Source organism: Carcharodon carcharias, chromosome 4 (assembly GCF_017639515.1).
Source record: "Carcharodon carcharias isolate sCarCar2 chromosome 4, sCarCar2.pri, whole genome shotgun sequence".
NCBI classification, from domain to species: Eukaryota; Metazoa; Chordata; class Chondrichthyes; order Lamniformes; family Lamnidae; genus Carcharodon; species Carcharodon carcharias.
In genome coordinates this window covers 150,639,723-150,653,934 of record NC_054470.1, presented here as the reverse complement: position 1 = coordinate 150,653,934, position 14,212 = coordinate 150,639,723, and the positions used below count along the sequence as shown (strand labels likewise).

General features: G+C 41.2%; 1 protein-coding gene across 6 annotated transcripts in view; it reads left to right on the top strand.

Moving 5' to 3' along the window:
• ssbp2 (single-stranded DNA binding protein 2) overlaps nucleotides 1–14,212 on the top strand; it is a 590,624-nt gene that overhangs the window by 356,957 nt on the left and 219,455 nt on the right. The window lies entirely within an intron of this gene.

Here is a 14,212-nt window from a genome sequence, read left to right as displayed (position 1 = left end):
CCTCGCCATATTGTCCGCTCACGCCACCAAACACGCCCAACGCAAGCAGGCATGGAAAATCCCTGCCATTGTGTCCAATACTAGATGTGATTCTGCAATTGCACAACACTTGCTAAACAATCCTGATTGTGATAAGAATTACACTGACAACCAATTTAAGATTATCAGCCGGGCTTGCAGCGTGGCTCACTTAAGCGTGCTAGACACCACCAATATTCACACACAGGGTCCTGACATTTGCAGACAGAAGGAGCATGTCCATGCATTGCACCTCTTTCAACTATAAAGCTTGGAGGACAGCCAACCCCCATGGCAATGTCTTGACCAACCAGAGTTGACCTGCCTGGTTTGAATTTAAACAAAAGCTTGACAGTTAACTGTTCCCTGGTGCATTCTCCATGACAGTGTTCACTAATCAGAGTCCACTTGCCAAGTAGCACTCTCTTCTCACGCAGTATAAATTGTTGTTCCCCTTACAATTGGTATTCTTGTGAACCGGTCCTGATGAGAGCAAGGTGAAGATATTCAACAGATTGTCACTTCAACAATACTCAAGTTCTGTACTACCAAATGAGTATTTATATAAAATCATTCTAAAAAAACTCTGAATTTTGCTCTGTAATGTAGATCTCTTTAAAATAAATTAGCATGATAGCAGAAATGATGTATTGCTGATCTACTTTCAATTTCATGATTGAATCATATAATTATACAGCACAGAAGGCGGCCTTATGGCCCATTGTGTCCATGCTGATTATTTCTGAGAGCTATCCAATTAGACCCAAAACTCTGCTCTTTTACCACTTTTTTTCTCTTTAAGTATTTATTGAATTCCCATTTGAAAGTTACTATTCTATATGCTTTCATCACTCAACCAGGCAGTGTATTTCAGATCACAACATCTCGCTGCAATAAAAAGTTTCCTCAAGTCATCTCTGATTCTTTCATCAATCACTCTAAGTCTGTGACCACTGGTTCTGCCACTGGAAATGGTCTCACCTGATTTACTCATTCATGATTTTATACAACTTCATCAAATCTCCTCTCAATCTTTTCTGCTCAAAGGAGAACAATCCAAGTTTCTCCAGTCTTTCCATTTAACTGAGTCCATTCTAGTAAATCACGTCTGTGGCCACTCTAAGCTTTTGACACCCTTCTCAAAGTGTTGTGCCCCTAATTGAACAGAATACTCGACCTGAGACTTAACCAGTGTTTTATTAAGGTACATAGCTGCCTTACTTTTGCAGTCTATGCTTCTATTAATAAAGTCAAAGATCCCATGTTTTTTTTAACAAGCTTCTCAACTTGTCCTGCCACCTTCAAAGATTTGCGAAAGTTCAGATATACAATATCAACCACATCACATTCATCAAACTTCTGTTACATCATCAACGGACTCAATCAAGTAAGTGAAACTGGATTTGCCTTTAGCAGCCATGGTGACTTTCATTTATTAGCTCATACTTTTCAAAGTGCCATAAATTTTGTCCCTGATTATTGTTTTTAAACATTTCCCCACCACTGACGTTAGGCTAACCAGATTGTAATTGCCAGATTTTCTCTCCTCCCTTTGTTGAATAGGGGTATGTCATTTGCAATACTCTAGTCCTCTGAAGCCACCCCCATATCTATAAAAAGCATTAAAGATTTGTGGATAGAGCCTCTGCATTTTCTCCCCTTACCTCACTCAACAATTCCAGATGTGTCCTATTCAGATGGGGTAACATTCCTACTTTCAGCATTTTAAAAACCTTCTCTCTATCCATTTTCTTATAGAATCAGAATGGTTACTGCACAGAAGGGGCCATACGGCCCATCGTGGGCAGTTCACCTGGTGCAATTCCCCGGTCTTTTTCCCACAGCCCTGCAAATGCTTTGGCTTCAGATAATGATTCAATTTTCTTTTGAAAGCCACAATTGAATCTGCCTTCATGATGCTGTCAGGCAGTGCATTCCAGATACTAACCACTCACTAAATGAAGTAGCTTTTCTTCATGTCCCCATTGCTTCTTTTGCCAGTCACTTTAAATCGGTGTCCTCTGGTTCTTAACCCATCCAGGACTGGAAACAGTTTCTCCCTATCTACTCTGTCCAGATCCCTTATGATTTTGAATAGCTTAAGCAAATCTCTCCTCAACCTTTTCTTTTCCAAGGAGAACAAAAATGCTGAAAGTAGAAATGTTGCCCCATTTGAATAGGGCGCATCTGAAATTGTTGAGTGAGGTAAGGGTGGAAATTGCAGAGGCTCTATCCACAAATCTTTAATGCTCCTTAGATATGTGGTTGGTGTCAGAGGACTGGAGGATTGCAAGTGATATACCCTATTCAAAAAAGGGGAGAGGGAAAATCTGGCAATTACAGTCCAGTTAGCCTAACATCAGTGGTGGGGAATTGTTTAAAACAATAATCTCCAAGCTATATACCTAACTGAAGTTCTTCATCCCTGGAGCCATTCCTGGGAATATTCTCTGCACCCTTTCTAATGCTATCACAACCATCCAAAGTGTGGTGTCCAGAACTGGAAGCAGTATTCCAGTTGAGTTTGAACTGATGTTTTATACTAGTTTAACATAACTTCCTCACTTTTGTACCTGATGGCCCTATTGATAAAGCCCAGGATACTCCATTCTTTATTAATTGCTCCCTCAATCTGTCCTGCCACCTTCAATGTTTTGTGCATTTTGTTCCCAGGTCCCTCTGCGCTTGCACCCATTTAGAATTATACCCTTTATTTTTATAGAATCATAGAATGCTTACAACACAGCAGGCTATTTAGCCTATCATGTCTGTGCTGGCTCTCAGAAGGAGCAATTCACCCTGCCTTCTCCCCGTAGCCCTGCACAATCTTCCCTTCCAGGTAATAATCCAATTCTCTTTCAAAAGCCATGCTTGAATCTGCCTTCACCACACTTTCAGATAGTGTATCCACATCCTAACCACTTGCTGCATAAAAACATTTTCCCTTACCTCGCCATTGCTTCTTTCACCAATTACTTTAAATCTGTGCCCTCCGGTTCTCAATCCTTCTACCAATGGGAAAAGTTTCTCCCATATCTACTCTGTCCAGACTCCTCATGACGTTGAATACCTCTATCAAATCTCCTCTCAAACTTTTCTCCTCCAAGGAGAACAGTCCCAATTTCTCAAATCTATCCATGTAACTGAAGTTCCTCATCGCTGGAACCATTCTCATGAATCTTTTCTTCATCCTCTCTAAAACTTTCACATCTTTCCTTAAATGTGGTGCCCAGCACTGTATGCGGTACTCCAGTTGAGGCCAAACCAGTGTTTCATACTGATTTAACATAACTTCCTTGCTTCTTTACTTGATGCCCCTATTGATAAAGCCCAGGATGTCATATGCTTTATTAACTGCTCTCTCAACCTGTCCTGTCACCTTCAATAATTTATGCATTTATACACCCAGGTCCCTTTGCTCCTGTACCCACTTTAGAATTGCACCCTTTATTTTATATTGCCTCATCGCGTTCTTCCTACCAAAATGAATCACTTCACAGTTCTCTGAATTAAATTTGATCTGCCACTTGTCCACCCAGCCAACCAACCTGTCTTTGTCCTTGGAAGTTTAACACTATCCTTTTCATAGTTCATTCGCAAATTTTGAAATTGTGCCCTGTAGGTCTAGGTTATTAATATATATCAGGAAGAGCAGGTGGCCTAACACTGATCCCTGGGGAAATCCACTATAAATCTATCCCCAGTCTGAAAAACAATTGTTAACGACCACACTCTGTTTCCTGTCGCTCTGCAATTTTTGTATCCTTGTTGCTACTGACGTTCTTATTTCATGAGCTCCAACTTTGCTCACAAGTCTGTTGTGTGGCTCTTTATCAAATGCCTTTTGGAAAATAGGAAATAGGAGTGGGATAAGGCCACTTGTCCTGTTGAACCTGCTGCGCCATTCGAACAGATCATGGCTGATCATCTACCACTCACGTCATTTTTCCCACTATCCCCATATCCCTTGATGACATTAGTATCCAGAAATTTATCAATTTCAGTCTTGAACATGCTCAATGACTAAGCTTCCCTCTAGGGTAGAGAATTCCAAAGATTCAACACCCTTTGAATTAAGCAATTCCTTCTCATCTAAGTCTTAAATGGCCTGTCCCCTATTCTGAGACTATATCCCCTGGTTCTAGACTCACTGGCCAGGGGAAACATCTTATCTACATCTATCCTGTCACGCCCTGTAAGAATTTTGTAAGATTCAATGAGATTGCCTCTCATTCTTGGAAACTCTAGGGAATACAGGCCCAGTTTCCTCAATCCTTCTTCATAAAACAATCCCAACATCCCAGGGATTAGTCTGGTGAACCTCTTTTGCACTCCCTGTATGGCAAATATATTCTTCTTCAGATAAGGAGATTGAAACTGCACAATACTCCAGATGTGGTTTTACCAAGGCTCTATACAATTGCAGCAACACATCTTTACCCCTGTACTCAAATACTCGTGATGAAGGACAACATACTATTCGCCTTCCTAATTGCTTGTCGCACTGCATGCTAGCTTTTAGTAGCTCATGAACAAGGATACCCAGGTCCCTTTGGACATCAACATTCCCCAACCTCTCACCATTTAATAAACATCCTGCTTTTCTGTGTTTTCTACCAAAGTGGATAACTTCACACTTATTCACATTATATTGCATCTGCCATGTTTTTGCCTATTCATTTAGTTTGTCCAAATCCTCTTGAAGCCTCCTTGCATCTTCTTCACAAATCACCTTCCCACCTACTTTTGTGTCATCAGCAAATTTGGAAGTATTACATTTGGTCCCCACATCTAAATCATTTATATAATGTTACATCCAGGATGGGAGGAGTGCGCAGTTGATCTATCCCTACTACTCCATGGGTCACAACATTAGGTTAAATGTTCAATTCACTCACCAAAAAGGCCAATTATTTACCTTCACTACTGTTACCCAGGAAAAAAGAGACTTTAACCAGACCTCTCAATAGATAACCAACTTATTAGTTCATTATGAAACCAGTCTTGTCAAATAGAAAGGCAAAGCTTATCAACATACAGTATGGAATATGAAATTATACAAAATATTCTTCTCGATGCCCTAAGTCACACACTCACAGTTTCCCTCACACACGTGCAAAAACAATGAAGTAAAAATAGAAACGGAGGAATTTGGCCAAAGGTTAAAAGTCAATGGTTCAAAGGTAAAGGGTAGATGGCAGAGTTCTTAAAATGGCATAAGGTTATATGATTGGTCTTTCAGCACTGATCCACGAAACAATCAATGACTCTAGTACTGCTTTCCAGGTGGACTCGAGGGTACTCTATTCCAGCTGTAGAGCATCTTAGAAGTGCTTCTGGCCGTGAACTGGCTCTGGACTGCGAAAAGGCTGCTATGTCCCTTCTTAAGCAGTCGGTCCTTCTCTTCTCAAAAGCAAAACCAAAACCCACTTTTAAAACACAGTCTTCCAGGCATGATTTTTTTTTCAGAGCCATAAAAACCATGTGATCCCCTTTGTACACAGTCCACCAGAATCAAGAGGTTTCCAGCCTTTTTTTTGACTGCTTAATCACCCTTTCTTATAAAAGAATGCCTTTTCCAGGAAAAGCAATCAGAATCCTGCATTAACCCTTTAAGGAACAGTGTGTTCCAGAGTGTCATTAGCCCTTGAAGATGGACTATTTTCTGTGATTAAAGTGTTCATGGCAATTGATTGTGAGCAGCTGTGGCCCCAGCACTAGTTCTTGTAGTACCCTACTAGTAACACCCTGCCATCCTTAGGATGACCTATTTATTTTTACTCTCTGTTTTCTGTCTGTGACCAATTCTCAATCCACACCAGTATATCACCCCCAGTTCCATGTGCTGTAATTTTGTTTACTCACCTCTTGTAAGGGACCTTATCGAAAGTCTTCTGAAAATCCAAATACACCACATCCATTGGTTCTCCTTTATCTATACTACAACAAACATCCTCAAAAAATGCCAATAGGTTTGTCAAACATGATTTCCCTTTCATAAATCCATGTTTACTCTGCCCAATCAGATCATTATTTTCCAAGTGTCCAGTTATCACATCCTTAAAATAGATTCTAACATTTTCCCTACCACTAACATCAAACTAACAGGTCTGTAGTTATCAGATTTCTCTCCCCTCCCTTCCTAAATAGTGGGGTTACATTTCCTTTTTGCCTGTCTTCAGGGACCTTTCCAGAGCCTATAGAGTTTTGAAAGATAACCAATACATCCACTATCTCTGTAGCCACCTCCTTTAATACTCTGGGATGCAGCTCACCTGGTCTAGGGGGTTTGTCAACCTTTAATCCAATTAATTTTTCAAGTATTTTATTAATACTATATTTTATTTTATTTTATTAATACTAATTCCTTTTGGTCCCTCATTTTCACTAGTCCCTTGATTTCCTAATATTTCTGGGAGATTTTCTGTACCTTCCTCTGTGAAGACAGACACAAAGTAATTGTTTAGTTTCTCCGCCATTTCCCTATTCTCCATTATAAATTCTCCTGTCTTTGCCTGTAATGGACCCAGATTTGTCCTTGCTGATCCTTTCCTTCTTTACATACCTAATGAGGCTTTTACAGTCCACATTTATGTTACTCACTAGTTTGCATTCCCCTTTATTTATCAGTTTCTTGGTCATCCTTAGCTGTGTTCTGAATTGCTCCCAATCCTCGGGCTTATCACTTTTTCTGACAGCCTTATAAACCACTTCCTTTTACCTAATGCAACTTCCTTTTATCTAATGCAATCTTTAACTTCTTTTGTTATCCATGATTGGTTCACCTTTCCTGTTGGGTATTTTGTCTTAGAGGAATCTATATTTGCTGCAGACCATGCAATACTTCTTTAAAAACTTGTCTTCCCACCATCAAATTTTCCCAATCAACCATAGCCAACTTGCCCCTCATACATTCATAATTTCCTTTGTTCAGATTTAGGACCCTAATTTCAGAATTAATTACATCACTTTCAAACTTCATGTAAAACTCTATCATATATGGTCATTATTTCCTAATGGTTCCTTTACAGCAAGGTTATTGATTATCCCTTTCTCTTTAGACAATATTAAATCTAAAATAGCCTGATCCCTCGTTGGTTCCTGAACGCACTGCTCCAGGAACCCATCTCGTACACACTCCAGGAAGTCAACCTCCATAACATTAGTGCTAATTAGGTTTACCCAGTCTATATGTAAATTGAAGTTGTCCATTATTACTGTATTACCCATGTTACATGCAGCTCTAATTTCCTGATTTATACCGTACTCAACATTACCATTATAGTTTGATGGCCTGTAAACAACTCCCACCAATGTTTGCTGCCCCTTGCTGTTTCTTAGCTCCACCCAAACTGACTCTACATCTTGATTCTTCATTCTAAGATTCTCGCTCACTAGTGTACTGATCTCATCCCTTATTAACAGTGCTACCCCGTTTCCTTTTTCCCTCTGCTAATCCTTCCTAAATGACGAATATCCCTGAATGTTCAGTTCCCAGTCCTGGTCATCCTTCAATCACATCTCTGCAATGACAATTAAATCATACCTATTGATCTTTATTTGTGCCTTCAAATCACCTACCTTGTTGCGAATTCTCTGTGCATTCAGAGTGCCCTTAACTTTGTCTTTTTAACATTATTCCACATTCTGACTCAATTTGATGCTTGCCTTTGTTTCATCTGCCTTCTAATTTTGCTTTCTGCTTTTCTACTCCCAGTTTCCCTCCAACCTGAGCTCCCTCTCAGGTTTCCATCTGCCTGCCAATCTAGTTTAAACCTTCCCCAATAGCACTAGCAAACCTCCCTGTGAAGATGTTAGTCCCAGTCCTGATAAGGTGCTCTTGCTGCAGTCCTCTGAAGAACAATCACCCTCATCAATACCCAAATTGGAAAACTGGTTACCAAGCGAGATCGACATAGGGGACTCCTGCACTACTTGCCTGGTTCTCTTAGACTGCCTGGCGGTCACCCATTCCCTCTCTGTTTGCACATGCCTAACCTGTGGTGTGATCACCTCTTGAAACCTGCTAGAGAGTCCATGTACACCATGACAACATCATTACCCTCATCAGCTCTCTCTGTTACCTCATCAAAAATTTCAAGCAAGTTAGTTAAACATGATTTGCCCTTAACAAATCCATGTCGGCTTTCCTTAATTAACCTGTATTTGCCCAGTTGACTGTTAATTTTGTCCTAAATTATCATTTCTAAAAGCTTTCCCATGACCGAGGGTAAACTAACTGACCTGTAGTTGCTGGGCTTATCTAAACACCCTCTCTTGAACAAGGGTGTAACATTTGCAATTCTCCAGTCCTCTGGCGGCACCCCGGAGTTTAAGTCAGGTTGGAACATTATGGCCAGTGCCTCAGCAACTTCCACTCTCACTTCCCTTAGTATCCTTTGTCTTCCTACCAAAATGCATCACATCACATTTCTCCGCATTAAATTTTATCTGCCACTTGTCTGCTCATTCCACCAACCTATGTCCTTCTTTATTCCTTCTTTAGGTATGAAAATTAACATTTCAACTTACATTTTGCTCACGAGGCACAGTGGCATAGATTTTACACTCATGTGGTATATCAGGGTCAAGGTTTTTAGGATGTTTCCCACCTTGCCACCTGATGAGTCGATGGAGATTTCATTGCCACCAATTCTGAATGTCTCACAACCATTTAATGCTCCAAGGAACATTAATTATATGGAGACAAGACTTCTGCTCCTCAGTTGGGAGAAAGTCCTGGCTCAGAGAGCTCCTGGCCAATTAGATTAGCTGGCAACTCTCTAGTCCCAGCAGCGCCAAAGCTGCAGTGGATAGGAGTGGGACTGCAAGCAGTCCCCAAAGTCTAAGTCCTGGGAGTCTAGGACCAGGTAAATGTGGGGGGGGGGTCACAGGCTGGGGAGTTGAGGTGAGGCCTGGAGTAGTGTGCAGAGGAGAGGGGGCTGTGTTGTTGGTGGAGGGGCTGGGATGGGGGGACTGGAGCACCCAAGGAGGCCAGACTTTGTGGTTAGGGGGTAGGGTGGGCACCCAATGTTGGAAGGAGATCATTGATGGAGGCACCTTGCCCCACTCTTTTCCACTCAATGCCCGAGCAGGGTCATTTTCTGGGCTTTCCCCCTGCCTATGAACTCCTGCCAGCCTGAAAATTGAGGCTGGGTTGGAAACAGCTGTTAAATGCTCATTAATTGGCAATTTAAGGACCTCAATTGGGGCAAGGATGGGCGGGCCGACCTAGGACCATAAAATTGCAGAGAAGTTGAGAAGAACCTGCCTGGAGGGGAATGTAAAATTCTGCCACAGGAATCAACTTTTGGAATGCTTTATGCTTTAAAGTTTACGCCCCACTTACAAGTGTCTCTGGATGCAAATATACAGGAAGTTCTACCCACTGTGTAAATCATTCTTGAGAGAGAGTAGTGTATCCCCTTTATGACTTTGTTTCTATTGTGCTGATGCCCCAGTGTGAAATTTTCTAGTGTTAGGCTACTTATTCAGTTCCAGCAAACGCATATGTTACAGCTCCCCAGGAATTAGGAGACAGCAGCAGGATCTTGTCTGTGCACTGCTGGATTTTAAATAAATTACCAATAATTACAAACTTGAGTTATTTGTTTTGATATCATCTTACTATTACTTCTAAATTGTTACAAACCAATAGTTTGGAAGTGATTTAATCCTACCCATTCAAAATCTTAGACTGCTAAATACTAATGTGAAAATATTCACTATGGGTGGATAATGAAAAAGCACCAGTAATTTCAATTCATTACAGTAATATACATTGTATATTTCATATTTTCATTTAATTCTATTCATCATTACAATGTTTATCAGTGATATGAATTATGAACATTTCGTAAATACAAAATCATAGGCTTTCATTTTTGGATTTATCTTTCCACTGTATCAAGGATATTAATAATATAAATAGCTGGTACTGATTTCTTTTGGCCTATACGTGTCTCATGCCTGCCAATTTCTGGTTTTCCTTATGGAGCACTTGTAAAATTATGGTAGAGGCTCCTTTTATGAGAGAAACTTGAAATGTTGGACCTCCTCAGGTGAAATTGATAACAGAAGCAAGGACATTTTCTCCTGTGCTAGAAATTTGTGGTCTTTGGTACACATGTGGTCTAATTACACTGCCTGGCTGCAGTGAGTGAGATTCAGTAAAATAAATCAATTCAGTTGCACTAACTGTGTTGTATTATCTTCATGGATCGTAGAAATCCTGAGTGCTGCTTGTGTATTTATAGGCAGATGAGTAGCTTGTAAGTGTGCCATGTGCTGTACATGTTCCTGTGCAGGTGGGCAGACCATGCTTAAGTGTGCCACATATATCAAAACCTAAATGCATTTATGTCTAGCAACTGCTTGGAACACCATTTAACAAGTTGGGACTCTCACTGGTAAGTCATTATAAGATAGATCCAATGTGAACCGTGGTGTCATGATACAAATTTTATCCTGAAGAATTGTGGCAGTTTTGATATGATACGAGATCTGATACAATGCTATTGCACAGCCGCATTACTTTGGCTGTAGCTGTAATGCAATTGGACTTGAATTTGACTATAAAATTATAATAATTCAAGAGGGAGTAATTTACATTTAAAGTCAACCCTCTTTACCCCACTGGCCAAGTTCTGCCTTTCTCTTTTGAAGATATATGTTTTGTAGGGTATAGTAATTGAAACAAAAAAGAACAGCTACATATTTGCTGGAGATTATTTATATGCAGATACAATGCCTAGAACTTAATGCGGGAGCGGCAATTCTTGCCCACAAGCTGGAAGGTCGGGGGTGAACCTGCCTCCACCTGCCTTGGAAGCCGTGACTGAATTTTACTTGGCTCATGCAATTAGTTGCCAGAAGTTGTGGCTTCTGACCCTTTGAGGCAGAATATTTCGCCTGCAAGCTGCCCAGCCAATCAGAGGGCTGGCAACTCTTCAGTCCAAGCAGCACCATCAGTGTGGCAGCCACTGCTGGGACTGCAGTAGGCTCTGGACCTAGAACATTGCTGGATGCCCATACTTAAGGTGGGTGGGCTCGCTGGGGCAATCAAGAGGCAGGTGATGGGGGGGAAGGGGAAGGTTCAAGCAGGGGCAATCCTTGCCCTGTAGGGGGAGGCCCGCTTAAGAGCCTCAATTGTCCCAAGAGGTGGTTAGGCAATGGGCATGGCACCCTCATAATCTCACCCAATTTACCTCACCACCTCACCTGCCAGCCCACGTCTGGAGAGTTGTAAAATTCCAACCAATCTGTTGATGCAATGTGATGTACTACTGACTGGTAAAACCAGAGTTCCTCACAAAGCTTTTTGCAATGTTTGCTACACTGCTGAGAGGAGACAATGAGCAGATGCAACGCTGGGGAGGGGAAATCAAAGGGAAAGTCCACTTCATCACCATCATGCTTTCTAGTAGAAAAATCAAGAGTGCCGTTTTCCTGACGTCAGTTCCAACCTGCGTATGCTCTTTTCCTTAAAATAGTGTGCTGCAGGGACACCCCTTAAAAGTGCAGGAAAGAAAATGGAAGGAAAGACCGAACATTGGCTAGAAGCCTGTTGTGGTTGCAATCATTTCTGGGAATGCACGTCTTTTTCATATTGCAAAGTCAGAATTGCATTTAATTTTACAAAATTTGATTAGAGTTGCGTTTAAAATTTTGCTTTCTTAGTGTAGAACTTTTCACTCAGCGTGCGCGTGCACACCTGACATGCTCAAGCGTGAAGTAGCACGTGATGACGTCGGGCAAGCATCCCGATGTCATCGCACACTCGCGCAATATTTTGGTTTGTTAGAGGGCACGCACAAGAGTTGGCACTCTGCCTGCCAACAATTAAGAGGCCTATTAAGGCCATTAATGTTGCAATTACTGGGGATTTTTCATTGCCCATCTAACGTTACGGTTGACGGATGGCAAATTGGCCAGGTGGCCTTTGTCTTTTTGAGGAAGCCTCATCCAAAGATGGGAAGAGGTTTCCGAGATTAATTTAAAAAAAGATTAAAATGTTCGGACAGTATTTTCAGCCTCCATATGTTTAGGTGACTCATTCTGATGCATGCACACTTTTTTTCGGCGTTTTAAAATCTTTATGGCTTTTGAGTTCTTCAGCTCTCTGCCCTCAGGGAGCTTTCTCTGAGTGCTTCCTTGCTCCCGCACTGACTTCAGCGCTCGCCCTCCTCCCACCCCACCCAGGCAGCGTTGAGCATTTCATTAATTTCGTTAATTGGCCATCCAGTGTGAAAACATAGCTGGGGACCATTCGCAGGCGGCAACCCATTTCCCAGCCGCTCCTGTGTCCACTGATTGCGCCCGCATGCCGAACTCAAAATCCTGCCCTTAAAGTCTTTCCTGCATGACACCAGTGAAGATGACTGTTGCATTGGTAAAGCCACAGGGGTATTTTCTTCTTATGCTTTGTTTTTACCCGAGTTGCTAATTTATTTTTTTGTAAGTGAATCAACAGCTTTGCTGAATTACTTGTGGGCATCTATGTTCTGTGGGTTTGTTGACAAATTTGTTGTGCAGCAAAATCTCCCACTTCCAGAATGCCAATTTAATTTTGTTTACCAGCAAAGTAATTTGATGTTTGACCATGTAAAAAGGCTAGCACCGCTGAATTTTATTTCCTGTATCAGAATGTGCTGTGGCAGGTCAGGCTGTAAATTGTTTACTTGTCAGGAGGTACCAGCTGTGTAAGTGGGGGTGGTATATGTTAAATGAGTCTTTAAAATCTAATTGCTATTATACGATAAATTTTGCAGCTGCTATAAAGTCTGTATTACAGAGAGTAATCATTTAAATTCCACTCCCATTCATTTAAGGCATTGTTTTAGAATACTTAGGAACAATGACAGAACAGAAACTTTGACAATTTATAAACTTGGCTAGTCGGGTGATACAGTGCACAATATAACACAGCTGATTGGTAAGGTGCTGACTGCGCCTCCGCTAAAAAAAAGAATCACATCAGCACCTGCTGTGCGTGTGTGGAGGTATTCTCCATCATGTTTTATATTTTAGATTACAGTTACTGGCTTCCTTCACATAAAAGCATATAATTTATAGCAGAAGGAATTAGTTTGAGTCAATGGAATGTAAAATCAGCATTGATAAAGGCATGACATGGAACTGATAAATGTTAGAGGAGAGAAGGTGTATTGGCCAGCATTGGCAGAGCATGAGATATGAAATCATTGTAACTGGAATTTTTGCTGATTGTCGAATATGTTATTTTACACCTTTGTTTTCTGCACTTTCATTATAGCCACCTCAACCCCTGGTCGTAAACTGTACAGAGCTTCAGATTAGTTTGTTAGTTTTTTTTCTTGTCCTGCCAGACTATTTTTCTGTTGCTTTCTTAGTAGGGAGATTTCACAAAGGACTTTCACTTTTGGCATTAGTTAGGTAGGGAATTCCAAGATTTTAACCCAGCAATGATGAAAGTATAGTAATATATATCCAAGTCAGGGTGCTGTGTGACTTGAATAGGAACTTGGAGGTAATAGTATTCTTATTTATCTGCTGCCCTTGTCCTTCTTGGTGGAAGTCACTGGTTTGAGGGGTGCCTAACGAATCCTTGGTGAGTTACTGCATAGCATTCTCTGGATGGAGTGCCGAACAAGTGGACTTCTTTATCCTGGATGGTGTGGAGCTTGTTGACTTTTTTTTTATGGAAGATTCAGTGATAATTTAGTTCAGATCTCAATCAAACATGATCAGTGCATCTCCAGCAGGGCTTTCAGAGTCCAGAGAAATGAGCTGAGCTGCCAACACAAGGTTCCATACACTGGAACAATTGTGCTGTGCTGGCCCAGGAGACAGAGCAGTCAGACCCAGGCCACCTCAGTAACCATCATTTGCCCAGGTCACACTGTAGCCGGGGTTCCTGGATTTCAGGATCTCTGTTGTTTGACTGTTATTGCAACAGCACCTGTCTAGTAATTGAAAGCCAGTGGATGACTTATCCTTGGCTATAGGACAAGTCAGTTATTACAGCATGGTCAGCAAGATGGCTAGCAAGAAAAAAGCATTTTATACAGTTCAGCAGTCATGTTCTACTTCTTGCCCTGAGACAGTGATTTTGGCATGTGTTATTGGACCTAAGGCATTTTGTTAGTGCAGTTGACTTTCAGGTGTGGCAAGGGCACATATAATGCTTTAGGCTTTAAAAGTTCCTCCAACAAGC